This window comes from Aulonocara sp. 'chitande type north' Nkhata Bay, linkage group LG11 (assembly GCF_057382095.1).
Source record: "Aulonocara sp. 'chitande type north' Nkhata Bay isolate Kocher_YH1m ecotype deep benthic linkage group LG11, A_spYH_male_GT1.1, whole genome shotgun sequence".
Classification (NCBI taxonomy): domain Eukaryota; kingdom Metazoa; phylum Chordata; class Actinopteri; order Cichliformes; family Cichlidae; genus Aulonocara; species Aulonocara sp. 'chitande type north' Nkhata Bay.
The window spans coordinates 7,955,032-7,982,278 of NC_141354.1; the positions used below are offsets into that span (position 1 = coordinate 7,955,032).

A 27,247-nucleotide genomic window follows, 5' to 3' on the forward strand; every position below is an offset into this window, starting at 1 on the left:
CTCACAGACAAAAGAAATCGCATCGCGGAAGCCATCCTGTGCAGCTATCATAGCTTCCTGTCATTCTTGTCCTGTCTAGGCCACCATATGGTAAATTTGTCTGTCTACGTGGGCTCGTCTTCCTAGCAAAAGCAACTGACACCACTTTGGATAATAAGGTAATCACACAAAAAGGTGATCATGTTTCTAGCTTCTCAAGTGTGCTGATTTATATCATTGTCATTACATAAATGTTGACTGGACAAAACAGGAAGCTAGCTTTGTGTTTGGGATCTGTCTTCTTATATTATACAATTAATAAAGTCTTTAATTAGAACTTATGTGTCATTGAGAATGATTTGTTTTAGTTTGATGTTAAGTGTGTAAAAAAAAAGAATAAAATGGATGTCTGAAAATAATCTCTACAAGCAGGTGGAGGCCAGTCATTGAGCATTATGGAACATTTCTCAGCTAAATGTTTCATCTGGAGTTGGTGGAGACCAAAAACAAAGGAGAGGAAGTACTGGACTTACATTGGTAAAAAAATAAAAAATCATGCTAATGCTTTTGCTACTCTAAGAGACCGAAACTGTCGACTGCCTTCTTTATCATTCCATGATTACAAAAAGCTGTAATCAGTATAAATAAATTCTTATCACTAGTAAACACAGGCATTGCTACATCAACAACTGAAATCTTCCTAGACTACTCGGGCCAGTTTAGACTAACAATGATCTTTAACAACAAGAACATATGGTTCTAAATCTTCTAAACCAGGGGTCACTAACCTTTTTGAAAGTGAGAGCTACTTCTTGGGTACCGATTAATGTGAAGGGCTACCAGTTTGACACACACTTCTCAAATAACAAATTTCCTCAGTTTAACTTAATTATGTGTTATCATTAATAATTAATGATATTCATCTATGTACGGACATTATTATTATAATTATTTTTCACCATAATTATAAAGAATGCAATTAGGAAACAAGGTAGGAAACATAAATATCAATATGCAACGCTTTATTTCTATATATCTCTGCAAGTATTTACATTTTGAAGTGATCACTTCTACAACATTTTCACTTACCACTAACAAATTTTAACAAATCATGCACTGTTACATACATTATTTTTGTATGTATGTAACATACAAAAAATCAACTTTCAAATTTTACAGAACTTTTCACCAAATTGGCAGCATTTTAAAGCAAATTGTCACATGTTACACTTAACAAACACATTTGTTTTTCAATAATTAAATTAAACTTTGACATAACACTGTAATGTTGCCACTGAGAACATCTAATATGGCTTTCTTTGTCTGTTAGTGGGAAACCTGGCATTGCATGCTGTTCACCAGTGTGTTGTAATCTGGGGTATAACTTGACACTGCAATCGGAGAGGCGTGTTCTGTGTTTGTTCTTGATGAAGTTCATGTCAGAAAAGGCTGATTCACAAAGATAGGTTGAACCAAACAGGCTGGCAACCTTCATAGCTGCTGTGCACACACCACTGTACTTTTCTGTGTCAACAAGGCACCAAAAGTTTGGTGCACCCAGATAGGCTTTGAGGTGGACGTCATTTTGCAATGTTACAATTTCGATTTCCACCTGTCCAGCATCCAAGCTGAACATTGAACTTAGTTGCTCAGCAATGCATGTTGTGTCCACATTCATGAAAGGATTGGAAACAAATGAGACACATGGCTCAAGCTGATCAAGGTCACAAAACCTGTTCTCAAACTCTTGACCAAGTCGGTTTATGACTTGAGTGTACTTTTCTGCAACTTTGTCAAAAGTCTCAGATGCAGAAGCATTGTCTTTCAGCACCATCTGCACAGAGGGAAAGTGCAGCACCTTTTTTCTCTGTAAATGCACAGAGAAAATGTTCATCTGGGCTTTAAATCCATTTAAAGCACTAATCATGTCAGCAACAGTCTTACCTTTGCCTTGCAGCTCACAGTTCAAATGGTTCAGTTTCCCAGTAATGTCTGTTAAAAACGCAAGGTCAAGTGTCCACTCGGTGTCCTCCAGCAGAGATGTGTCTTCCCCTTTGGATTGCATGAACTCCTTGATTTCACCCAAAAGTGACAAAAAACGAAGCAAAATCCGTCCCCTGCTGAGCCATCGGATTTCCGTATGTAGTAGCAGGTCACCATATTCAGCTGACAGCTCCTCCAATAGCACCTTGAATGTTCTGTGCTGTTTAGCTCTGGAGCGGATGCTGTTTATGATCTTCACGACGGGAGTCATGACGTGCTCGAAGCCGATCACCTTTGCGCATAACGCCTGCTGGTGAATGATGCAGTGGTAATGCATGAAGTTTGGGAACTCTGTGTCACCTTTACAGTGAGCGATGAATCCCGTATGTCGGCCGATCATAGCAGGAGCCCCGTCGGTAGTCACTGATACCAGCTTTTCCAACGGTACCTTTTTCTTCGCGAAAAACTCCTTCACCGCGTTATAGATGTTTTCTTCCTTTTTTCCGCCATGTTTTCCTCATCTCCTCACCTTTGCCTTTGCTGGTCTTCACGGCAACTGTTTCCGTGGAGACCAGCTAGCACTAAATATTAGATCATGATCTAATATTTAATAATAAACATTTTTTTTATATATTATCTCTAACAAATTAACGCCAATGCAATTGTGATTAAAAAAAAATAGCAAGAAAAAATAAAAATAGATGCAGCTTACTGGTAAGTTGTTATGGTGAGCTATTTTTAGAACAGGCCCGCGGGCGACTCATGTGGTCCTTGCGGGCGACCTGGTGCCCGCGGGCACCGTGTTGGTGACCCCTGTTCTAAACTGTGCTCTATAAGGACGAGTATCAAAGAGCTGTGCCAGTTTCAGACAGGTCAGTACCAACCTGCTGATAAGCAACTTTGTGTTTATGCAAATTTAATCAATTTAAACTTTGATGGAAGACAAATGGTTTCATATTTCCAGTATAATGACAAAATTGTCAATTTCAGGCAGTTACATTTGCTAGATAATGACACAGTTATGCACAAAGTCAGCGGTTTGGTACCGGGCCGCGAGAGTTGAGGCTCAGGTGTGAAATTTATGATTTTCAGGGTTTTTATCGGTAACTCGGTTTCCCTGGGTCTTTTCCCGCGTTGTAGTTGTGTGTCTTATTTTGAAATAGCGACCAGAGAGCATTAAGGGGTAGAGAGGAGGATGTTACTCTCAATGTTGTTGGTGCATTTCAGGAGGACGGTGCTAATAAAGTTACACAATTACACAGTGAACTAACGTTTATTATTATTATATTTACAAAATACCACAGTTTTTGTCTTGGTCGTATCATTTTATTTGCTTGTATTTAGCCGCGACACCTTAAAGGCTGGTCCAAAATATTGTCTGACATTAAATCGGTCCGTGGCACAAAAAAATTTGGGGGCCGCTGCACTAAGTCATAAAGAGAGAACAGGGTGTAGACTGTTCAACGGTATGGGCTGGCTTTGCTGTATTTGCAGTTAAATATTAGATGTTTATGAAAACGTTTTTGGGCGCAGGTAGTACAGTAAAAGCACTGGGAGTGAACAAAAGCAATAAAGATTTCAGCCGCAAATAGCTAAAAACTGTTGTGTTGCTTAGAGATGAAGGCTTGTTAGTGTGAGCGAGACCTTTCTCTTTATAAAACATGCAGCATGTAGCCATATACGTGCATGTTCAAGATCAGTATGTGTCCTGATCTTTAATGTTTCCAATCTTATTTTAGCATCCAAAGCACTTTCATTATAAAAGTAATTTTCTCTATTACATAATTAAAGCGGAAAAAAACTAGAAAAACACTGTTAATAATGATTAATTGCAACTCTAAAAATACTGATCTTCTATTAACCTTCTTTTGGATCTGCACTGTCAAAAACACAGAAATCTGTTGTGTCCATGGAAACTGAACAGGACATGCAACAATACAAACACACTTTCCTCCACAAAAAGAAGACGGACAGTATAAAACAGCTCCAGAGTGTTCAGTTTTAGCCTCCGTTTATATATCACCATAATGCTCATGTTCTTTTTACTAAGGGCAGAGGATTTTCCTGTGAGAATGCTGCAGGTAAGCTATTCACCCAACCAGCCAGCCTCCCATTCAGCATGCCTGCCAGTCACCCAGACAGCCATCCTGTCCAACACCCAGCCAACCAGACGCTATGTATCCCAGAGCAGCAGTTGCCCAGCGGTGCTCGGGTGACAGCGCTCAGATTTAAAACCTAGCAGCGGCATTTTGTTTCTGCCCCGCTGACTCTTCCTATAACCTAACCGGGCTTTATCAGCCTAACACAGACTGCAGCAAGCTGGATACAGCAAGCGGGTAAAGAGAGGGAGCGCAGAGGGGTGACGCAAATAAAAAAAAAACAATCCATGAGAGTGGATGTGCAGGAAATGGGAGCAGAAAGGAGCAGATGAGCAGAAGGTAGACGAGGAGAGCAGAGGGGGGTGTAATGGAGCAACTGGGGAGCTCTTTCACACTTCACTGTGGTTTTGCCCTGCCAATGACCCTGTCATCAGTGTGTGCATATGTTTGTGTGTGCGTCACTGCTTCCGACAGGTGTCCGATATTGAATCCTGCTACCTGACACACTGTTGTCTGCCAGAGACACAACTGATTCAGCCCCCTACACACACGCACACACAAAAACACGCAGCACGCAGCACGGCTTTAGATCAGAGATGGTTTCATCCCTGGGTGGGCGAGATGAAAAATGACTTTGCCTCCTGAGGATGAGTCTACATTTGACTGAGTCTAGTTTATTCAACAGTGTGGTGGAGTACGAGGGTGTGATCTGTGTTTAAGTGAACTAAAAGTCACCTTCAGTAGGGTCTTTTTTTTGTTCTATTTAATTGCTATTGATCTGCAAGGACAGCAACGCTCCCTAGATTTTTACAGCAGATCAAAGATCCTTGAGCTAAACCTAGAAAAACATGACTGGAGGAGAAATTCTCAGCCTTTCCTGATAAATTCAATTAACCTGAGAATTGAGTTAAACATTCATCAACATTTTCCTCAGATCTGGCATTGAGCATCTGGTTCATGGCTATCTGAGCGGTTCTGCAACACTTTCCTACAATATGGCTGTAGCTTCATTTGTTACAATAACAATTAAGGCAAGCATAAGTCGAGCTCACTCGCTCAAATCAGGACTCAATGGTATTTAAGAATGTATTTTCACAAAATAATGGCAAAACTGCTTTTATTTCTACTGTGCAAAAAAACAAGAAGATGATGGTAAAGTACAAACCGCACCCAGGACAGAAACCATTTAGTGGCTGCAAAATTCATCTCCAAATATCTACACAGACAGCATGCTAACAAAAAGCTAGCAGGCTTGTAGCATTGCAGCCACCACTTCTATGATACAATCTACTGTGGTGATTGCTGTCAAGTGTTTATTGGGTTGGTTTTTGCTTTGACGTAGGCTTTGATTAACACTTGTGTAACAGACTGTAGACAAAGTTTTATAAGTTAGCTAATAATTATGTAACAATGTATCTCAGGTCATGTTACAAAGTAAAACAAAAGTTTAGTCAGGGGAGTGTAACAAATTAACTTCTCTAGAGACTAACTAACATGATGAAATACATTCTTAACGGACAAGTACTGCATAATACTTTTTTGTTGGTAATGACCATCTTTTGTTGTTCTCTTCATTTGAACTTTATTCATGTGTCTGTTAAATGTTTGGGTTTTTTTTCCTCACTCCCTGTTTTATTTAGATGATCATCTCCTGTGTCTAGTTTTACCTCTCTCCTCCTGTCTCACTGTCTTGATTGCTCACAGTTATGTCTCATTACCCTCCTGTTTCCACTTCCTTGATTACCTTCTCATGTGTATAGAGTCCTGCCCTTCCCCTCAGTCTCCGTCTTGGCTGTCTTTGCATCCATTTACTTCCTCGTGTGCCTGTAGTTTAGTCAGCTTGCCTTAGTTTAAAGTTGTATTAGTTTGAACTCTGAAATTAAAGGGTTGTTTTTGTTTACTTTTGCTTGTGTATGCAAGCAAAAGTCCCTTTTGTGTAAAATCCAAAGTGTGTGTGCGTGCATATATATAGTTTTTCCACATAGGTCAGCTGGTACTAATATATCCCATCCAGCCTGGGGCTGCCTTGGGGTTCCCCCCAGAGGAGCTGAAAAGATTGCCGGGGACAGGAATACCAGAACCTCATTATGTCTGCTGGCAATACATTAAAACTGTGTATAAGCAGTTGGATGGAAATTATACCGGTGAAGTATCTCTGATTATCAGATGAGACAGGAAGAGAAAAAAAAACAGAAACAATGTCAAAATAAAGCTAAATGAGCAGTGAAATATGAGGCTTACCTTATTCCTGAATTCTAACCTTTCTCCTCCTATTCCGCCTCATTCCTTGCCATGTTTTCATACTTGCATCCACCTCTGCTTTCTTCATTTTCTCCACCACCGCCTCTCAGTCTTTCTCTGCTCCCCACCTTCCTCTTGCCTTTCAAAGCTTCACTCTGCAGTACTGTCTGGATGCTCTCCTCCTCTTCTGGACTCCCAGCCAAATATTTTCTCTACTGAACAGCTAACGCATCCTGCTCTGATTCAGACGAGCCTCACTGACCTCGCCGAACCTTTCACCTCACCTCAACCTCCTTGTTCATTTTTCACCTCTTACGTTAAAAAATAAAATAAAAATCTCTTTCTCTTCATGGATCTAAAAACTTCAAAAGGGCCCCTTTAAAGGGTGCTCAGTGACTCAGATTTTTTGAGTTCATTAAAGACTACCTTGCGTGAGAGTGCGTGTTTGTATGTAACCTCCAAAACACTAACGGAGCGTAACAAAGCACTAGGTTCCACTGACCTTTCCAGTGAGTGCTGTGGTGTGTGTGTGTGCAGCCATGCAGAGATAGAAAGCTGCATGACCTCTAAATGCGCACAGACACAGACACACAAACACACTGGTGTCCCTACTTAAATCCCAGTTCTCATTCATGATGGACAGATGAATCATAGGCTTTGGTCTCAGTATCTGTTTTTCTCTGAACTATGATATTAAAATGTTTAATATAGCCTTGGGCTCGCAGCAATAGCTTTGATCCTCAGTGAGGTTTGTCAGAGAGCATTTGGATGCTAGCGTGCATAGTTGTTAAAATAAAAGTCGTTCTTGATAAATAAATGATCTTGTAACATCTGCCTATTGATGCTGTCTACAAGTTCTGTAAATCTCTTTTTTGCATTCTTTTCCAACCTCTCCCTAACAATCCTGTGGTCTCACATCAAGGGACTTGAGAACAGGACTTGGCTCAAATCAGTAGCCAAGCCCTGGAAAACCTCTTCTACCCACAACTCAACTTGACGGCTGCCGCCTTCTGAGCAACTGAATAAATCAGCTTTTTAAAAACGATAATGGTTAGGACAGAGGAATACTCTGAAGCAATCTCCGCAGGCGAGTTGATCTGCTCCTTCCCGCATGGAAATGCATCGCATTTATGAAAGATAACCATACAGCACAAGAGGAGAGAAGGTTTGCTATCACACTTTCAGTTTCCTTCTCTAGAAGTTATTCACATCGACTGCAGGCAGGTTCAAGTGTAGATCTGATAGGCCCAGACAGGAAGCTGGAGCACAGAGATGCTTTTACCAATCAGTGTCATCATGAGACACGCACACACAGATACACCCAGACGCACACACGGAGACAGCCTACATACAGTAATCCTGTACGTGTGTGTGTGTGTGTGTGTGTGTGTGAGTAGTGGAAAGATTTTTGCTGCTCTAGGTTTTGCAGCCTGGTGTTATCAGAGTTGTCAGGCAGGCAGATCTGCAGCACAGGAGAACGTGGCTGGGGTAGAAAGCAGACACACTTTTAGAGTGAGTTTGTGTGTGTGTGTGTGTGTGTGTGTGTGTGTGTGTGTGTGTGTGTGTGTGTGTGTGTGTGTGTGTGTGTGTCTGTGTGTGTGTGTGTTCTGTTAAGATACAATAAAGAACTCTTTAAAAGGATGTTGTGCATTTTTTCAGCCATTGCATTTGAAAACAGGTTCTGTTTGTGCCCTTGCAATTAGCACAAATCAGTCTTGAAATCAAACCATCAATGGCATTACAATAACCAGGGCTATAGCAGGCAATGTTTGCCAGTTAAGTACTGCAAAGCTAAAATGCAATGCGCTAATGCTTGGTTAACACATTCAAACCACCAATTCTACTAATACTGGTACAGCTGAAGCTAATGGGAGTGTCATCCATCCATCCATCGTCTACCACTTATCTGGGTTCAGGTTGCATGGGCAAGTTCAGCCACCCCCAACTACATCATCAGAGAGGAGTCATTCCCAAGATAGCTGAGAGAAACAATCTTTCCTCTAATCTGAACACTTATTTATGCAGCAAGGCTTCATAAATGCAGTGAAATTTTGCAAATCTATCTGTGCAACTGTAGATTTAAAGTGGTAGTGTTGCAATATCAAGAAGCATATTTTTAAATATTCATGTTTGGGTGGTTGAGGTGTTGTGTGCACCCATCTAATTCAAAACCTGTGTCCCCAGCTGGCTCCAGCTCTTCAGACACACAAGCTAAATTGTGATATGTTAAAATGCACCATGTGCTACGAAAGGCACTGAAGGTTTCCTGCTGTTTAAGTTACATTTAGATTATGCCACCTGTAAAAGGTCACATCTGCACACACCAAACAATGAGCCACCTGACTGAACAGAAACAGGAAGTGCTTTCCAATGCGCATCAAGACTGCCCAACAGGACTTCCACCATTTGTTTGTTCCACCAGAGGATGCCTGGGAACAAGTTTCTTAGTGGACTGTCATTCTGCCGAATTTCACTGGAATCACACAGCAGGGACCGTAAACTTTGTAGGAAATCTTCAAATACTGTTTCCTCCTATACAACATGAGATAGCTGCAAACGGCCACCTGCTACCAGTTGTTCTAATGGGAGATTTCCTTTTCTTTGTTTCTCTGTATGAAGTATTGTTAAAGTTTATTCCAAACTACTGTATTGTTCATGAATGCAGCTTTTGATGCTCTGTGGGCAATGCAGCTTCTCCATTCTAGAAAACAAAGACTTGCAAAAAAACATGGATACTTGGCCAAGAGTATGATTTCAGAATCTCATCCTTAAACACAACCCGAAGAGGGAGAAAAAAGCAGTCACGTGTAAACAGCCATAGATGGAAACAAGTACTGAGAGAATGTTTTCAAAGGCAGATTAAAACCGAGTGCAGTTGCGGATTATCATGCAAATTAATATAAAGAAGGGTATAAGGCATTTCCATTTCATGGTTGACCATATGTACTGAACTTGAGCTTCAGTAAACACAGCTTAATCACTTGAAATGATTACGTTTGGGACCAGAAAGAGAAGAAACATATACCTTGGAAAACAGCGGTATTAGTGGGTCACTGCCCTCCAAAGCAAACTCAAGAAGAAGAAAACTTTGGAAGTAAAGCATAGTGGATATCTGGATACTGCAAATAAGAGTGAATGAAGATACAAAATTACACCAAAGGACTTTGCAGCACTTTTCTAACAAAGATGCGACCCTGTAGACTGCCTTAGAGAGCCACAAAAAAAATGTACAGACTAGAGTGAGTTGGACAAAAAGGTTAGTTTTCCATCCCAAATGCTGTGCAGACAAAGGGATGTTCGCAGACAGACCCTAATTTTGATGGTTCCTAGTTAATTTATTAGATAAATTAACTGTCCATATCTAATCTATAGATTTTAGACTTAGCTGCTTTCATCTATATGCCACAGTGTGTACCTCTTGAGCATTTCTAGGTCTCTAAAATTCAGTCTAGCACGTTGTTTTCATCTAGTTAAGTACAATATACTGTATTAGGAAAAATAAACACATGGGGTGGGTTGTGTATGATGCCCTGCAGCTATACCATTATTAAAAGCATCGCAGACAGTTTAAGCTATGACACTTCATATGCATTCAGTCCCACTGCATTAAAGTCTTCCAGTTGCCTGGAAAACAGACATGGAGGCTTTCCACATGCATTCAGTCCCAGGTGCGCTCCGACAATGCGGTGCATGAGGAAGGCATGGAGCGCAGCCTGAAGGAGAGATTCTAACAGAAAGAATGAAACTGATTAGTTCTGTTGAGCGGGGGCCAAACAGCTATTTTACTTCTGGCGATCTCAAGGGCCGAACTCTTGTTTCCAGCCTTTGTGTGTTTAACAGAATCCGAAAGAGCGATGAATGGTCTATTTAACAAAACCTCCCTGATGAGAAAAGGTGAAACCACAAGAATGTGAAAGAACGCAGTTCGTGGATGTTATCCACATGACCTTGGAGAGTTCATACCAATTCTCTCCTTGAGAGATGGAAACTTCCAAAACTAATTTAAGCTTAGTGAATGAGAACATTTAGTAACTAACGGAGACACTGATCCAGACAGAATACTAAAATGAGAATCGTTTTAAAACATAGCAATGAACAGAGCACATGTCACCTAACTAACAGCCACAGAGAGAGACACGATGATGCACAAAGATGTAGCTTGTGGTGCTCAGGATTAGGAAGGGCTCACAGTGGTTGTGAGATGAAGACAGATATTGTTCTAAATGTAAGTTAGCAGTTGCCAAAATCGAGGAAAAACTGGTGGTTGCCTAGTTATTGCACTGAATCTTTTCGCATTCAGCGACTGACTTTAAGGACCAGACAGAATTTAAATGTTCACTGGTTCCAACCTCTGGGTGACCACAATCGCCTTCAATCAGAAGGCGCCTGCACAGGTCACCTGGTGGGATACAATCTGTCAGGGTACCTGTGTCATTGACCCAGTGTTTTCAGTTTTGGACCTTTTTTCATTGTTGTTGTTTCCCGTTTTATTGTGTTAGTCTCTTGCCCATGTGCATTATGTTTACTTTTGATTCCTCTGTTCCATTAATTCGATTCATCCCAGCTGTTCATCTCATTATCCAGTCTATTTAAGCCCTCAGTTTCTCCCAGTTCCTTGTCCCGTCACTGTCAACTCATCATGCGTGTTCACAGTTCATTCAGTCGATTATGTTCAATTCATCCAACCTATTAATAAATCCATGAGTTCTGCATTTGGGTCCCCTTTCTCCATTCTCCACACACCTGACTGTGACACAATCTCCAAACAGTCACCGTCCAACTCAGACCAACTCCAATCACACTTAGATTGGCAAAGGTCTTATCTTATATAAACACCAAGCACATATGTCATTTAAATCAAAGTTAAATGACGGTCTTGCAGCAAGTACGTCACTATTTTTGGAGGAATTTCTGTTTCGGATCTATGAGGTTCTGGCTGGACTGCAATTGATTTAGGCATCAACAGATGTGTTTTGTGCTGGTTTTTAACAACCACTTGCTACACTATTATGCTGCTCATGCTGTGGTCTCCAACCTGTGTTTCCCCTAGTGTAACTGTATAATTAGTGAGTAGTAGAAATAAGGAGATGTGCTGCTATCATAGACTTTAATTTAAAGATGGACATAACCCCCATCAAATGATTTTTTTTGAGCCAGAAGTGACCATATCTGTACAACAGGGTGGAGTGCTAAGTTATTAGCTAAGGCTAGGAAACTTTGTTATACCTGGCTTGGATATATAAATATCCGTTAAATAGTCCAAGTTCATATTAGTAAGTAGAAGAATCAGGTAAATGCATAAAAAAGCTCAAAGAGTCCCAAATACCACATATACAGCAGAGAAGCCACTTCTCATTTTGACCTGCCAGATGATATGCAAATTCTTTTAAAAACCAAAAACACAAAGCAAATTGTTATGTACTTGAGTGGCCCCATACATGGGTTTCCAACCACCTATTTTATGCACATTTGTGATTTGTTAAATAAATAAAAACAAAGACCCTAATTGTAATGCCATCATTTCTTTCTTTTTTCCCTACTTTTTTAAAAGCAGAATTGGATGGAAATTAATGTAATGGGTATGTTTGAATACATCTGCTCCAGATTGGTCCATTTGGATGAAAGCCCAACTGCTAAAAATACAAAAGGTGACACACGTCAGTATATAAAATTAGCTGATGTTCCAACAGCGATTAGCTCCAGTACATACATGCTATTATGGGCATACAAATAGCACTAGCTGGAAAGCACACGTGCAGCTGTGACTCACGAGTTTAACTACTTTGTTGGTTTCAAACTTAGCTCATCAACTCGAACTAAACTGTGGATGATTTTTTTGGCTTGTTTTCATTTAAATAAACAGATATCGCTAAACCAAGAGTGGTTTTGTGTCATTCATTTGTGGTAATCTGCAATCTGAACATTTGTTTACGAATGAAACTTGATTTTGTTGTTACTGGTTGATTCTTTTATGCCACTAAATTTTCAAATAGTAAATAAAGCATTCTAATAATGCCTGCTTCTTAAATTAATTACATTCTAATACTTACAATTCTTAATTTTCGAGAAACCACTATAGAATAGAATCAAATAGAACAGAATAGCCCTTTATCGTCATTGTACATCTACAACGAAATTTGGCAGCATGCTGTGAGCCCATCAAGTGTTTTCTCAGTGCTGTCTGTGTGCGGGGAGAGAGCAGAGAGAGGAACTGCCTGCACTAATAACACCAACCATCTGTTGGACACCAAAGAGAACTCTGTCTCCCCACCTACCTCCTCCTTTGTGTCTTTCTCTCACTGACACTGTTTATCTTCCAATCTCTAGCCCTCTCCCACTATATCTAATAACTCGGTCTGTTTTCTCACTGTGTGGTTTTTTCTTTCTTTTCCCTCCTTCTACTTTCCCCTTGTCTATTCAGTCTATTTTCTTACCATCCACTCTCTCTTAGTCTTTTCAGAGCGAGCCAGAGAACAGGGAGGGTCTGCATTTGGGAAAGAAGACAGAAAAAATAATAATAATAAAACAGGAATATGGCGGCATTTCCTAGTTTACATGCATGGACAAACATGGACATCTGAAAAGCTGATCATGACATCAGCTCTGTATTATTTGTATTATTTGGACTGTGTGTGTTTCTATGCATGTGTGAACTATGTTGTGTTTTGCTTGCTGCGCACACCTGACAACCCAGGCACGCCCACTACAATAATACATCCAATATGCAATATACTGAGGTTGCATTTGAGTAGGTGAATATATGTAAGTGTGTGCATGTACAAGTAAACCACTACTGAGGGTTTGATTGCCGACTGATAGTAACTCCTGTCAACTTCGCCAAAAGAGAAAAGAACAAGGATAACAATGACTAAATTCAACCTGGCGTCTGTTCTCTTCCAGGTCTTTCTGTTGTTCTGTGGGTTTGACAGCCAATACAAGTGAGAGCAGCTATGAAAAGGATGAAGAGTGGAAAGGCAATTGGTCCAGATGGCACACCTGTGGAGGTATGGAGATGTCTAGGAGAGAAAGCAGTAAGCAGAGGACTTTTTGACCAGACTGTGATTTTTGGTAAGTGAGAAGATCCCAGAGGAATGAAGGAGACGTGTACTTGTATGGATTTTCAAGAACAAGGGTGATGTGCTGAGCTTTAGTAACTACAGAGGGATAAAGCTGACAAGTCATACCATGAAGATATGAGAAAGAGTTGTTAAAGAGGTGAGGATTAGTGGGGAGCAGTATGGGTTTTAAGATTTACATGATGGTTTTGAGATGGTTGCATGAACAAAAAAAAAAGAGGTGGAGGCGCAGAGTTGAAGATGCTAAGCTTTTATTGGGAGTCACCGGAATGGACTAGATCAGAAATGAGTATATTAGAGGGAAAAGGTCAGGTTGATTGGTTTGGAGACAACAACTTCCTTCAAGAAGTCTGGAGAACTATTTCCGAGGACTACTTAAAGAACGCTGCCTCAGAGTGTTCAAACTGTGTTAATAAAGAAAGGTGGTCATAGCAAACGTCTTACATGGCATATTCATACCGTTCTTTATTTCATACTGACTTTTTAAGAAATCTATTTAACCTCCTAGGACCTGGCGTCCACATATGTGGACATCACATTTTGGGATGTCTAGACCAAAATAATACATTTTGCTCCACAAGGGCCTGATATCCAGTTACGAGGACATTATACTGCCACTGTTCTACTGAAATTTAAAACGAATGTCCTCCTATGTGGATCTCATTTCTCTCAGAAACAAAAATCAGGTAAAAAAAAAAAAAAAATCTGGAAATTCTTTGTTTTTACATTCATCAGGTCCCAACGTGCCCAAATATCAAAGAGAAATAAAAAATGCATGCCATGAAAGAGTTCGGGTCTTAGGAGGTTAATATTCAAAATTAAAGATGGCTTGTGAACATCACTATGAATTCACTACATGTTAGATGTCAGTTTCAATTCTATTAACGATGTATGTCTTACACTGCCCCCATGCTATCCACACTACCTTACTAAGAGCTGGATATATGGTACTCCAATAGGCTGTGGGTGCAGTGAAACAGCAATATCATTCATTTTTATTTTTTTATTTCAAATTAAATTGAAGTTGAAACAATGAAACAATTTTCAATCACCATGTGTTGACAGTATAACATTATTTTACAAGCTATAACTATGAGTGAGTGGAGGAAATTAATAGGTCGTTTACAGATGGCCGTAGACACTCACTGTACCTCTCTCTCCTGACCTCCTCCATATATAATGACAATGATTGGAACCAAAAAATTCAAATTTGGATTCATCCCTCTATTTCCAGGCCAGTTCTTGTGTAACTTGGCGTACGTCAGCCTTTTTTTCCTTGCTTTCCTGCTTTAGGAACCTTCTTGACAGCGACATTGGCCATTAGGCTTCCATAACAGTAGATGGAGCAACTGCTGTTTTTTCCCCCGATTTCTCGAGGACATGACCTTCAGATACTGTTCATCCAATGTAGATGTTTTCTTATACCTACCACTTTCTCTTTTTTTTAAGGACACACTGCACATCATCCCGAGAGTTTCAATAATACCTCTTTGGGAATTACCTTGTTGGTGGAAAAATATTATTTTAAGTCTGTCGGACTGTGTTATCTTTGGCATTTTTCATTGTGGCGGGGCGTGGCATGGCTGCAGGAGAGGCGGACACACCTGAGTTCAATCAGCTCATCATGCCTCCCCTATTAAACGTGCCAGGACCTGAGGAGTTTTGTTGTTGTTTTGGTGTGTAGGATGCAGCTGAAAAGGTGTGGCCGTGAGCTGTAGAACGACGACCGGGAATAATAATAATAATAATAATGGATTGGATTTATATAGCGCTTTTCAAGGCGCTTTACAATGCCACTATAAAGTGTGTAAAGAGCGAATACGTGGTCGAGTCCATCTTTACTGCCACATTCATTGATTCAACTAAAATATCTGACCACATTAAGTGTTTTTGTAGCCGACTGCTAGTAGCAAAGTGCCTACAGATACAATTTAAAATTGGTTCTTTGCTAAGTTGTCTGTTATGTGTAGATGCAACACTGGTTCATCCCTTGAGCCTTTTTTAAGCTTGAATGATTCATAAGTCAATGTTCAGGGTTTAACAAATAGAGTATTCCTCTGAATATGACCAAGCACATTGACTTGACTGAAAACGAGTGAAAAGTCATCCAAAGTCATTCTAAAGAAAAAAATTAAAAGACCTTCAGAAAGATTGAAGGAAAGATAACACAAAAATAATACAAGGTAAGATGAAAAAAGGTATTATTTAAGTATAATACAAAAAAAGATAATACAAAAAATAGAAATAAAATCAGGGTTTAGGATTTGTATGTGTGCAAAGGGCGGTCTGACATCAAAGGATGGGAATCCAGGAGGAAACTAGTGGCTCAGTCTATAGTGTGTTTATGAACATGTTAAAGGAAGTAAAAGGAAGTTTAGAGCAGATATTTAACTTGTGGTTATCAGCATAAATATATTTATGTTGTTCTTCTGTACTGTCAAAAACAATTTCCTTGAAAAACAGAGGGCGGTGTTACTTCTGTCTCTTCTTCAAATATCACAAAGAAGAATCAAAACCAGGTCAGTGTCTGCTCTTCTTTTTCTCATCTACCACACAACAAAGAGACAGCAGACAGTTGCTCGGCATATGTTCGCAGGTCTGTGTTACAACTTTCTCAAATCTCAGCGTTAACAAGCCCTGCATTACAAAGCTGGGAGACGTAGCTACGGGGCAGAACTATAAATCAAAGTGACTCGCAGGAAATTATAATATTTATGACGTGATGAAGTGTGTGTCTATTCTAGCACTCCAGGATTGACAGTATCTGTGACAAATCTTCCTGCAACAGTAAAGTACGATAAGTGTTGCTTTGCAAAGCGTTAATCACAAAAAATTAGGTGCAATCACAGTGGGTTTTTCCATTTTGGGTGGGTGAAAAAAAGTAGCTGCCTGTAATTTAACTGCACACATATAGATTTTTCTTGGAACGTGTTCCCGTGAATTGGTAGGAGTGGAGCAAGGTGTACAGCTCTGGCCTTGACACAATATTTCAGTGCGAGAACAAAATAATGGAGCGGCAGTGCAGGTAGGCATATAAATGTTGTTTCAGAATACGCTCACTGGGAATTCACAATAAAAGCGAGACGTGAGCGGCATGTACTCGCTGCTCAAACGTCTGTTCTGTTCGGTCCACACTGGCTCAGAACGAGCTGTTTGTCTGTCTGTCTGTCAGCAGCATGAAGCAGCGAAAGGACCCTGGCCAGACAACCCGTCTCCACCAGCGGAGATTTATAGAGCAAAAATAAAACCCACAAAAAAAAAACAAAAAAAAACAGGTGGGGTTTTTTTTGTTGGTTTGTTTTATTTTTTAGGAGGAAGAAGTCAGGATTATTTGTACTGATTCACTGATTTCTGATTTACTTAGTAGTTTGATCAGAGGGAGAAGGGATTGCAGGGGGCGTGGGAATGGTTTGTGATTTTCAGGAGTTTTCTAGTTGCCAACAAATCTCTTGTAAAGACCAAAATCAACAATGAAGTGATTTGACTAACACGTATTGTCTGGGTATTGAGAGCCTGATGTATCTTATTCCTCTGTGCAAACTGTTGTTGAAAGTTATTAAAAATACATCACTGAGACACACTCCTGCACTGTAGACTGTGTTTGTTTAATAACAGCTTCATAGACTAATAATAATAGATACATACAATCCCTGAAGAGGACAGTATGTATGCCTTCTTAAAACACAGGCCTCTGATGTTTGAAATGCACAGCCTTTCATGAAATATGGGAACATACCAATGAGAAACAGGGTAACATATACAAGGTATGTACAGTATGTATGCATTTAATGACATACCACCAACTATCTTGGTGCAATAGCAATTACTAAGGTAGCTTAGCTAAGGGAAGACAACAGGTGACAGGTCGGCAGACCAAAGCTCAATGATATGTGTGGAAAGCAAAAGCTGGGCTGTGTGGTGTGATCCCACAGAAGATGAAAAACCTGAAAAACGCTATGGCAAGAAGTTATTGCAGAAAGATGTCAGAACGCTCAGAGTAGCACAGCCTGCCACTTACTCGTCTGACGCCTGCCCAGGTGTCTGGTTGAATAGTGTTTTCCTTTACCATGGGGATGGATGCTTGTATGTGATGTGAGCAGCAGGATGCACTACACTTAAAATAAGCAGCTGGTCAGTGACACATCCGTGGCTGATCTGCGGACAATCCCTGGCTGGTCCTTGGTCGTAATGAGATCCCTCGCCAGCGACACAGTCAGTGTACTGATGTGTGCTACCACAGCTAAGTAACATGTAATTGAATACTGGTGTAGTCAGTGTGATGGGAAATGTTCTACTGGGAAATCTGCTGTCATGTAGTTGTTACTGACATGTACCTCCTACCTATTGTTCCAGACCATGTACCAGGCATGGATGATACAGCCTCAAAATTATATTTGTTAAAGCTGTATATGGATATGGTAGCAAAAAAAGGAAAAAAAGAAAAGAAATGATGACAGACTACCTGATTCAAAATGTGAATGTATCGCTACAAGGTGTCAGAAGCAGCAGCATTATAATAGTAACAGCAATAGTAGTGACATAGTGGACCAGCATAGTCAAATTTAAGTACAAAAGTAGCCAAGGTAGTGTTTACCCTGTAAATTTTAAGTATCTGACACTTTAACAAAGAAATAACTTTAACTGGCAGCTGGTGAAGGACGGTCATCCGTCACCAGCTGCTGGCATCTCCTTCTCACCCAGTATCATAGCCTGGATGTCAGGGTTTGGGTCCGTTTCAGTCTGTTTTGAGATCTTATGTTAATTCTTGAGATAATGTTGAGTTATAGGATTGCCTTGAGTTTAGTATAGGATGTTTCAGCTAGGTCATCTGTATTGGCCTCATGTATTTGTTGTCTGCGTGTTTCATTTTGTAAAGCCTGTGTTGTCTACGTCTCTCCATGTTTCCTGATTTATTTTGAAAGTCTTGTGTTTCTTTGTTCAATGTGTTTAGTTTTACTCTTCTCCTGTGATGTCATTATGTTCATTTGTGTCAGCTGTTTCCCCATGTGTTTCCACTTCCCCTGATCACCTCCTGCGTGTATTTAAGTCCTCTGTCTTCCCACCATATTACATCTAGTTACTCGTTCTTCATGATTCGGCTCAGGTCGTGTTCATGTCTCATTTCTTGTTTCTTCGTAGTTTTGCACTCGTTCCTAGTCTGAATCATGTTCATGTCAGTTATCACAGTTTCGTCATAGTTCTGATTGTTTAGTTTTCCCAGTGTAGGTTTTAGTTTAGTTTACGCCCTGTTTCCTTTGCTTTATTCTGTATCCATGTTCAACCAGCCTATAATAAACGGCTTGCTTTTTGCTTAAAACTGGAGTTCCTCTCTCTAGTGTCTGCTTTTGGGTCTGCTTCACAAAAACACTGGTGTACCCCGCCGTGACACTGGAGGGACGTAATGGGTTTTTTGCATCAAGCAGAAAAAAGTTTGTCATCCCGGGAACAATTTTCTTGCCAAATACTGGACTTTGTTGGAAGTTTCTTGATATCGCAAGATGATAATGTTTTATTGCGTAAAAGGATAATGTAAAAGGATAATGTTTTATTGCATAAAAGGTTATTAAGTGTGCCTATGCGAAGGCACACTTATTACTATTGCTCGGATTTATTATTATTATTATTATTATTATTATTCTTTTTCCGCCTGAAATTTTGGACCTTAACTCGCCCCACAGTTTTGAGACAAGGTTCACATATGATATATCATTGTGTGCGGCTGGAGCTGGAATGAGTTGCTATGACTTTTGGTGTTTATTACTTCTATAGTTTTTTAAATATGAATATTTTAATGCAAGTTTTTTCCCATTGAAATGAATGGAGAACAAGAAAACTTCATTTGTGGTGTGCTGGCTCACTCTAGTGGTATGTCGGGAGTAATGCGAGGCGGCCGCTGTGTCCCTGTGGACGCTTTTATTTTGTATAACTACCGGAAGTAGTTCCTGTGTACTGACGCTAGCTGGGTAGCTAGCGCCGCGTCGCTTAAAAAGCAGCCGGGCTTGTCTTAAACTTAAGAGGCTGACACTCGCTAAACCACCCGATCGCTCGCCAAGCGACTGTTTCACACTGGACTTATTTTTCGTTTATATGGGCCGATGATGCTGGTCGATGAGGAAAAACTAACTGAGTTGTTTGGTGGTGGCTAACGCGGAGCTAGTTAGCCACCGGTATGTGTCTCTTTCCCCTCATATGTGGGGAAAGAAACATGTGAGGCGGCCGCCGATCGACCGGTTTTCAGGTGAGAATGTAGGTGTGTAAACGTCAAATATCTGCTCGTTTTGTCAAAACATCCCATATTAGCAACAGATTTCTCACGATGTTGCTGCTAGCCGGCTAGCTAGTTTGGCCAGCCGGCTAGCTAGCTCGGCTAGCTAGCGCCACTTCGCTCAAAAGCACCCAGGCTTGGCTTTCAGTGAGGCGTCTCTAACTCCTTTCACCCCCGATCGCTCCGCAAACAGTCTTTGTCTTAGCTGGACTTATTTTTCGTTTATATGGGCCGATGATGCTGGTCGATGTGGAAAAAATAACTGAGTTGTTCATATACCGGTGGCTAGCTAGCTCCGCGTTAGCCACCGGTATATGTCTCTTCCCCTCGTATGCGGGGAAAGAAACACCGATCGACCGGTGGTGGCTAACGCGGAGCTCAATCGTGGATAAGGGAAACCCGGCTGACACCTAGGCCGGGCTGACTGATACCCAGGCCGGCTCACGCTCTCGTTTCACCGCCGCATGGCGGCTAGCTGGCTAGCGCGGCTTGGCTGCCACCCAGGTCGGGCTGGCTGACACCCAGGTCGGGCTGGCTGACACCCAGGCTGGTCTGGCTGACACCCAGGCCCGCTCACGCTGTCGTGTCACCCCTAGTCTTTCGTGATGACTCTTGGTTGGCTGCTGGACTTATTTTTCATTTATATGGGCTGGTGATTCAGTATGAGTGTCCGGTGAACTGAATGTCAGGTAAGACGTTATGTATATGTAAGGTAGTGACTGGAATAAGTCACAAGGTGTCGCTGTTGAGCTGCATATATGTTGTAAATTTTAGCAATTTTGACCATTTGTCCTCTGCAGGACACCGTAGTTCAGATTTCTCGTTCGCGTGGGCGCCATCTTGGTTCAGTGTTTACTGTGATGTGCAAAGGTAAGCACTGTCAGTGGCGAACTGCATTGGTTTTGTTTAAAAATAAGTGTTCCACTGTGTAAAATAGCGGTTTGTCATTTAAGCCGAGCAAATATTTTGTTTGAGAGGTTCATGTATTGTCTGATGAGAGTATGAGACAAAGATATACTTTTCTTTCTTACTCTCATATAAAATATTTAGCTTTTATTAAATAGTTATCTGAATCTTACAACCAAAGTTTGTATAATAATACACAAGATTGGCTGTAGACCATTGTTAATCATTCAGAACACTGTGTAAAAATAACAAAAAACAAAAAGTGAATGAAAAGTGCATAAATATTTATTTTACGTGTTTGATGTGTGTGGCAGGGCGTGGTCTGCAGTGCCGCTGCAGGGGAGGTGGACCCACCTCAGCGGCATCTGCAATCACGCCTCTCAGGTGTAAAGTCTGTGCTCTCTCTGCTTTTTTTTTTTTTTTTTTTTTTTTTTTTTTTGCGTATGTGTCGGGCTATGAGATGAAAAGCTACAGCCGGCTGTGTGGGTACAGCAACTATGTGTGAAAAGTGGTCCATAACGTAATGCTTCAAAGTGTGTTCATGCAAACATTGTCGGGTCTGCTTATGAACCTCTGCGCACAGCGTCTACAAATTGGGGCTGTACGAAGTCACCTCATCTTTACACAAAACTGTAAGCTGTCATCTGTGAGGCGCGAGCGGTGTTTGGTTTTACCATAGTTCATGGTGGAGAATGGCTGCTCCGGTGAGTTTTGCTCTCTGTAGCCGTTTGAATGGCAAACTATACTGATTAGCGGCGGCATAGGCACACTTAAAATTTCTTCAGAAATTTTCGCTTTCTAGTTATATGTTATTATTGTGTTTGAATGTTTGCACTAACAAGGTGATTTCCAAAAAGCAAGAAGAAATAGCAATAGCAAAAACCCCACAACTATCTGTGCAGCAGATGGTTAGTTCATACTGACTTTTTAAGCAGCCTATTTGGATATATGGTGGATGCAGTGTCATATTAATATTGAAGTTATTTGCCACCGAACAATTTTTCAGTCATTCTGTTTTGATAGTACAGAATTATTTTACAAGCCATAACTATGAGTGCGTGGAGGAATTTAATAGCTGAAGTGATCATTTAAAATGTGTACCCCAAGCTTACACAAGCACGCACACACACACACACACACACACACACACACACACACACACACACACACACACACACACACACACACACACACACACACACACACACAAAGATGCAAAACAAATTTGTGTTTTTGAGAGCTTTAAATAAATGATTATTAGATGGTCTATTTTTTTAAAGGGGAGTAAAGTGCAGGGTATTGGAGACAGACCTAAAACAGAGAACAGATGTAAAGGCAAGTGCACGCATACAGTATGCAGACAGCGCCAAACAGGAAGCCAGCCACAGGGTGTTGAGATGAGCAAAAGGAAGAGATGCAAAAGCAGAGATACATACAGAGAGGCACACACACACACACACACCTACACACACACACACACCTTATCCCCTCCCCGTGTGCAGACTTATTATAAGTCCATTCCCACCCTCACCCTATATCTGACAAGTAAGGACTATAACACACTGCGCTGCCATCCTTTCGCCGACACCCCTGCAATAAGCACACAGGCTTTGCACGCACACTCAGACACACACACACACCACCTAGTGAAGGTCAGGTTTCTCGTCAGTGTCCTGTCTGAGTGTGTAGACCACAGTGAAAACCACACAGCATGGACACGCTGTCCTGTCTGTACAGCTGGAGGGGCAGCAGAGCTCGCCAATGTCACTGCAGGGAAGCAGGCTGTCAGCGGGAAAGGAAGGACCAGCAGTGACAGCATTATACTGACGGAATGACAAAATACACACATGTAAAATATTTGCAGAAGCGTTGGATTTTAGTGTAGACTGCACCGACAGATCCGCAGAATAGTACAGGATGCTGATCGCCTACATCAACCCGAAGTCTGCAGCGGAGTTGAACAGCATTATAATGAGAGGTGTTTTAAATACGGTATTTTTTAGAACAACCTATCGATTACAGTTCTCCAGCACCACAAACTGTATGAGCTGTGCTAATCGTATTCACAATTAAATGCGGGTATTAAAAAAAATCCTTAAATTATACACACATTAGAATAATACTTTGTTTTTAGATTTTTACTACTTGTTCCAAGCGCAAATCTGGCAAGATTCAAATATTGATATTGATATTGATAGATTAAAATCCAGTTGATTCGATTGTGCTAAACTAGTGTGCTGCAATCAACAGCCCGTCATCCAAAACGCACATTTCGCTCAGTGCTGTCGAGGGAGTTGTGTCTCCTTTCCTTCACAGACGGTCGTTAGCTGAGCACTTTGACAACAGCAGCCAAAACCTTCATTTTAGCCACAAATAAACATAATTAATGCTAATCACTTATGCATGATATGATCTGCTGCCAGGAGGTTTTATGCATGTGACGCAGCAGGCAGTATTGGATAAAATGAGAGAAGCTACTCTAATGTTTTTCGGACATTGGCTTTTGCTAATAAATGACAGTACGGATTTATAAATGGTTTGATAAGAGCACCATTAAATTTGATAATCTCAACTTCTGTTTTTTAAAATGAGCACTTGTTCTTTTCTTTAATCATTTAACTGCTCAAGTCATAATGCTTTAAATTTCCACCTGTAAAAAAACAGCTGGATTCAATCAGTATCACATACACAGCAGTAAATTCAGAATGAAGATGAGATGATTTCTTTTCTTTACCAATCAGACCAATAGGTATGAAAATCTGATGCAAAAAAATACTATTTTTACTTTTACTTCTTAAACAAAACCATAAATCAGATCCCAATATCAGCCTTATAGAAATTGGTTAGGAGATACGTAACCAAAACACGGCTACGCTAATGACTAGATCTCTGCTGGTTAAAGCTTGTTGGTGTAACCGGTTTGTTCCTGCGTTGTGTCTGACAATGAAAGGTAAAAAGAAAGACCTCCAAGTAAATAACTTGTCTACTACAGCTCCTCTTCCACAGGGGAGTTGTAGAAAAGGGGAGAGACCAAAGGGGTACCCCAAATTTATAGGGTTACACCAAAGAAGAAGAAAAGGATGAGGAGGGGCACTAATTGATAATGAGGATAACTACAGGCTTGGAGGTCCTAACAGTCAGGTATACCAGGAACAGTTTGGGGTTTAGAACACATTTTGTGTAATTATGACAATATGTAAATTATGACCTGGTTACACTGACCTGGATCTACATACAGCCAAAGGTAAAACTGTGCTTTTGAGGTTGTGGCCCCCAAGTTGTGGAACTTCCTTCCACTGTACCTATAAATTTGTGGACACTCACTATACCTTTAAAAAGAAACTTAAGACCCACCTGTTCAGGCTTGCTTTTATTTGGTTTTATCTAATTACACTATTTCAATTGCTTAATTTAAATTTTTGTATCTTATTCTGTGTTGTAAAGCATTTTATGAATTTTGTTCACCGTGTAAATAAACCGTACTTACTTCTTCAAATGGGTTCTAAAATTATTGACCCCAACATGTTAAAACCAGCCTTTTTACTCTGTGACACACAAGAGTCATCACTGGCAATCTTTGGACTTGTAGGTTAAATTGTGTGTGGTCCAACCAAAGAAGATGCTGAACAATTGTTTAAATGGTTATGAGGTTAACTTTGAATGGCCTTTAGATCAACTTACAGTGAATCTATTTGAAAAACACAACAACCTCTAAACCCCAGCTGGCTTGTTTGAGCATCCTCTGGAAATGCTAAATTTTTCTCTCATGGAATTCTCACTGACAATGACGAGTGATGTTAGCAGCAAGGTAGCAGATGTAAAGACCTAAAGTCATGTGTAAAACCTTTCCTTTTTTTTCTCCACACAGGTGTACATGTTTGGGTGGGGGCGGTGGGGGGTGTCAGGAAAAAAAGAGAAAGAAACAAGCTAAAAATCCAAAATGTCACTGCATTCCTTCAAGCAAAAAAATGTCAGCAAAATAACAAACCCCAAATGAGCGTCTGCTTGCAAATGTCACTCAAAGCCTATAATCAGCAACACAATGCCTGCTGAACTTGGCAAAATTGCACTACACTTAAAACAGCACTGAAAAATGTCACATCTAAATTTCAGAAACACTACTAACTTTTAACTTTACTGTTTTCCAAACTTTTTTTTTTTATTAACAGCATCTGTATTGTGACATCAGCCAATTACACTCTAATGGACCTGATCATGTGCTCTGTTGTTTAGAACAATTTCTGTCCTCTCTGCTAGCTGTGTGTGGCAGTTAATACTGTACGAGTTTTGAACTTTGAACTTATCACCCCCCACTTAAAAACACCAACATCAAGTAACAATGAGATTCGATTTGAATTTCAAAACCAAGCTGAGCTTAAGATGATAATCAGGTTGTGTCAGAGTCATTTTTGACGTGTGTGAAGTTTTTAATTTTTATATGAAACTGTGCTGAGAAAACTGAGACGACACTATGGAGAAAAACTAAAGAAAAATCAGAGGTGATTGATTCTGACTAGTGTTTCAAGCAGTGTTGCCAACTTATCAACTTTCTCATTAAATTTAGCAACTTTTAAGATTTATCTTAATTCAATAATTTTGTATCAGTTCATATCTAAGTATCAATTTTTGTGACAATCGTACTATAATCAAAAGGGAAACTGATAGTTCCATCTGCTGTAAAGAATATTCGGTGGTTTCACTCTGTTCTGGGGCCTTCCCACCTTTAACATGCGTGCACATGGGAAGCTTTAGAAGGGCAGCAAGACCAGAGCTCCGAACTAAAGAGGACACAATGACAGCAGATATGAAAATTAGTATTCCAGATGAAGCTTGAAAGTAGGAGATTGGATTGGTGGTGGTTTACAAAGCAGCTTTCAGATGAACATCAAGTGTGGGCATTAGTTTGCCTGTATGTAAAAGGTAGTATAAAGGATATATGTGTAAAAGGTATCAGCTGAGTGTGAAATCAGCTCATCTGCCAGGACTGCAGTTTGGTCTGTTTAGAGCATCCAGGAGGTAGAGTTGCAGATATGTCTTTAAAGGTGAGACACCAAGATGATCCGTAGCAGTTTGAGTTATTAAGAAGGATTTTGAGACAGGGAAGTCATCACTAAGGGAATATTATAAATGTAGCCATGATATTTGTTAGGCAAACACTAGAGATATGGTGATCACGATACACCATATTCACAAATATGCTGTAGCATGAGCAACATTATTAGCTGAGCAGTTTAAACATCCATGTTCAGACAGCAGTCAAAGCTCAACACACTTACCTGCAGTTCTGTAGATGATATGACTAAAACAGACTTATGCAACATCTGTTACGCACTCATCTGTTCAGTTAGACAGGGATTAAACGCTTCCTGTTAACAAGCAGATACAATGTAATTTACCCATAACAACAGCTCACCATATGAGATTGCATTTGGTGGCAGTGAAATCTGAGCCAGTCTAAATTAGTTTAATGGCTAACCCTTTGTTCTGTTGTTGGGACCCTGTGCATTAGTACCCTGTTCGCTTATTGCAATACCCCTCATTTTATTCAGGTTTGAAAAATACCAGCGTTCAACATTATACTGAGATTACGCTTGGTCACGCAGCCTGGACCGTGTGATGCTGGAGGAAATACAGGCCTCCCTCCAGAGGATGGGAATATGTTATTACCAACAACAATCCATTACCTCAAAATGCTTTTTCCTGTGAGCAACAGAGGTGACTCACCTGTTGTATTATCACACCTGCAACAATCTCAGGAACACACACACATAGACGCAAAGCCATATACAGCACTGCATGACACGACAACAGGCGGCTCCATTGTATTCTTTACAATGGAGTCAATATACAGCTCATGCTGTTTAAAAAAAACCAGTCCGCTACTGCATCTAAATATGCTGTGAATGTGCAAGATTCCCTCAGGCATTTATGGAAGGATTCAGTACATGAAAAGTAAACAGCAGGCACTAAACATATGTGCCATGCTGTTTAATGTGGGACCAGCTGATGTGCCTGACAACCTACAACCTGAAATTTGAGCTGCATGGCATTGATGAGCTTAACATGAGATACATTTTCCCTCTGCACTGCTCTGTACATGCTACTGTATGCATGTCCTGAGGCTTTTCCTGAGGTTTGGGAGAACCTATGAATGTCTAAATAACTCAAAAGCTTTACAAAACAAGACACCTCCTAAGCAGCTGTTCTTCATTATCTAGTCAAGTTAGATAATAAATGGGATGCTAATTCTGCCAAGCAGCTTTGACTCCATTGCATTCTTGTAGTACGACTGAATGCTAAACAACACAAAACAGCACAGGCTGGTCACTTCAATCAGATGTAGTTTTAATCTGGTCTTTAAGTAATAATTTAATGCCTGTTTCTGGGTCCAAACTGCTCTGTGTTTATTAAGGCTGTTGTGTTTTTAACATGTTTTAATGCTTTGTATCTTGTCGTACTTAATCTGAACAAGCCCCTTAAAAAAGGCAGTGATCACTGTCGGCCTCTCTTGATTTTTATTACCATTACTGTATGGACGTTTTTAAGCTCAGTTTTTAAAACCTTACAATGTAACCACAGCTCAGCCCATGCAGCAGTATATTAATGACTAACCTCACATTGTGGGTGGATTATTTCAGTTGTTCTCCTACTGAAGTTTGGTCTGTTTAGAGCATCCTGCCATGCCACATTTGTCCCTA

The 27,247-nt window shown here is 40.4% G+C and overlaps 1 protein-coding gene across 2 annotated transcripts in view; it reads right to left on the minus strand.

Moving 5' to 3' along the window:
• Positions 1-27,247, minus strand: part of LOC147318421 (low-density lipoprotein receptor class A domain-containing protein 4-like) — a 270,845-nt gene that overhangs the window by 201,729 nt on the left and 41,869 nt on the right. Inside the window, exon 1 of one of the 2 annotated variants that reach the window (XM_086310350.1) lies at positions 6,303-7,422. The exons of the other annotated variant lie outside the window; for it this stretch is intronic. The gene's annotated coding sequence lies outside the window, so the exon portion shown is untranslated. Of the gene's footprint in view, positions 1-6,302; positions 7,423-27,247 lie in introns of those variants that run through there. 2 annotated transcript variants of the gene reach the window in all.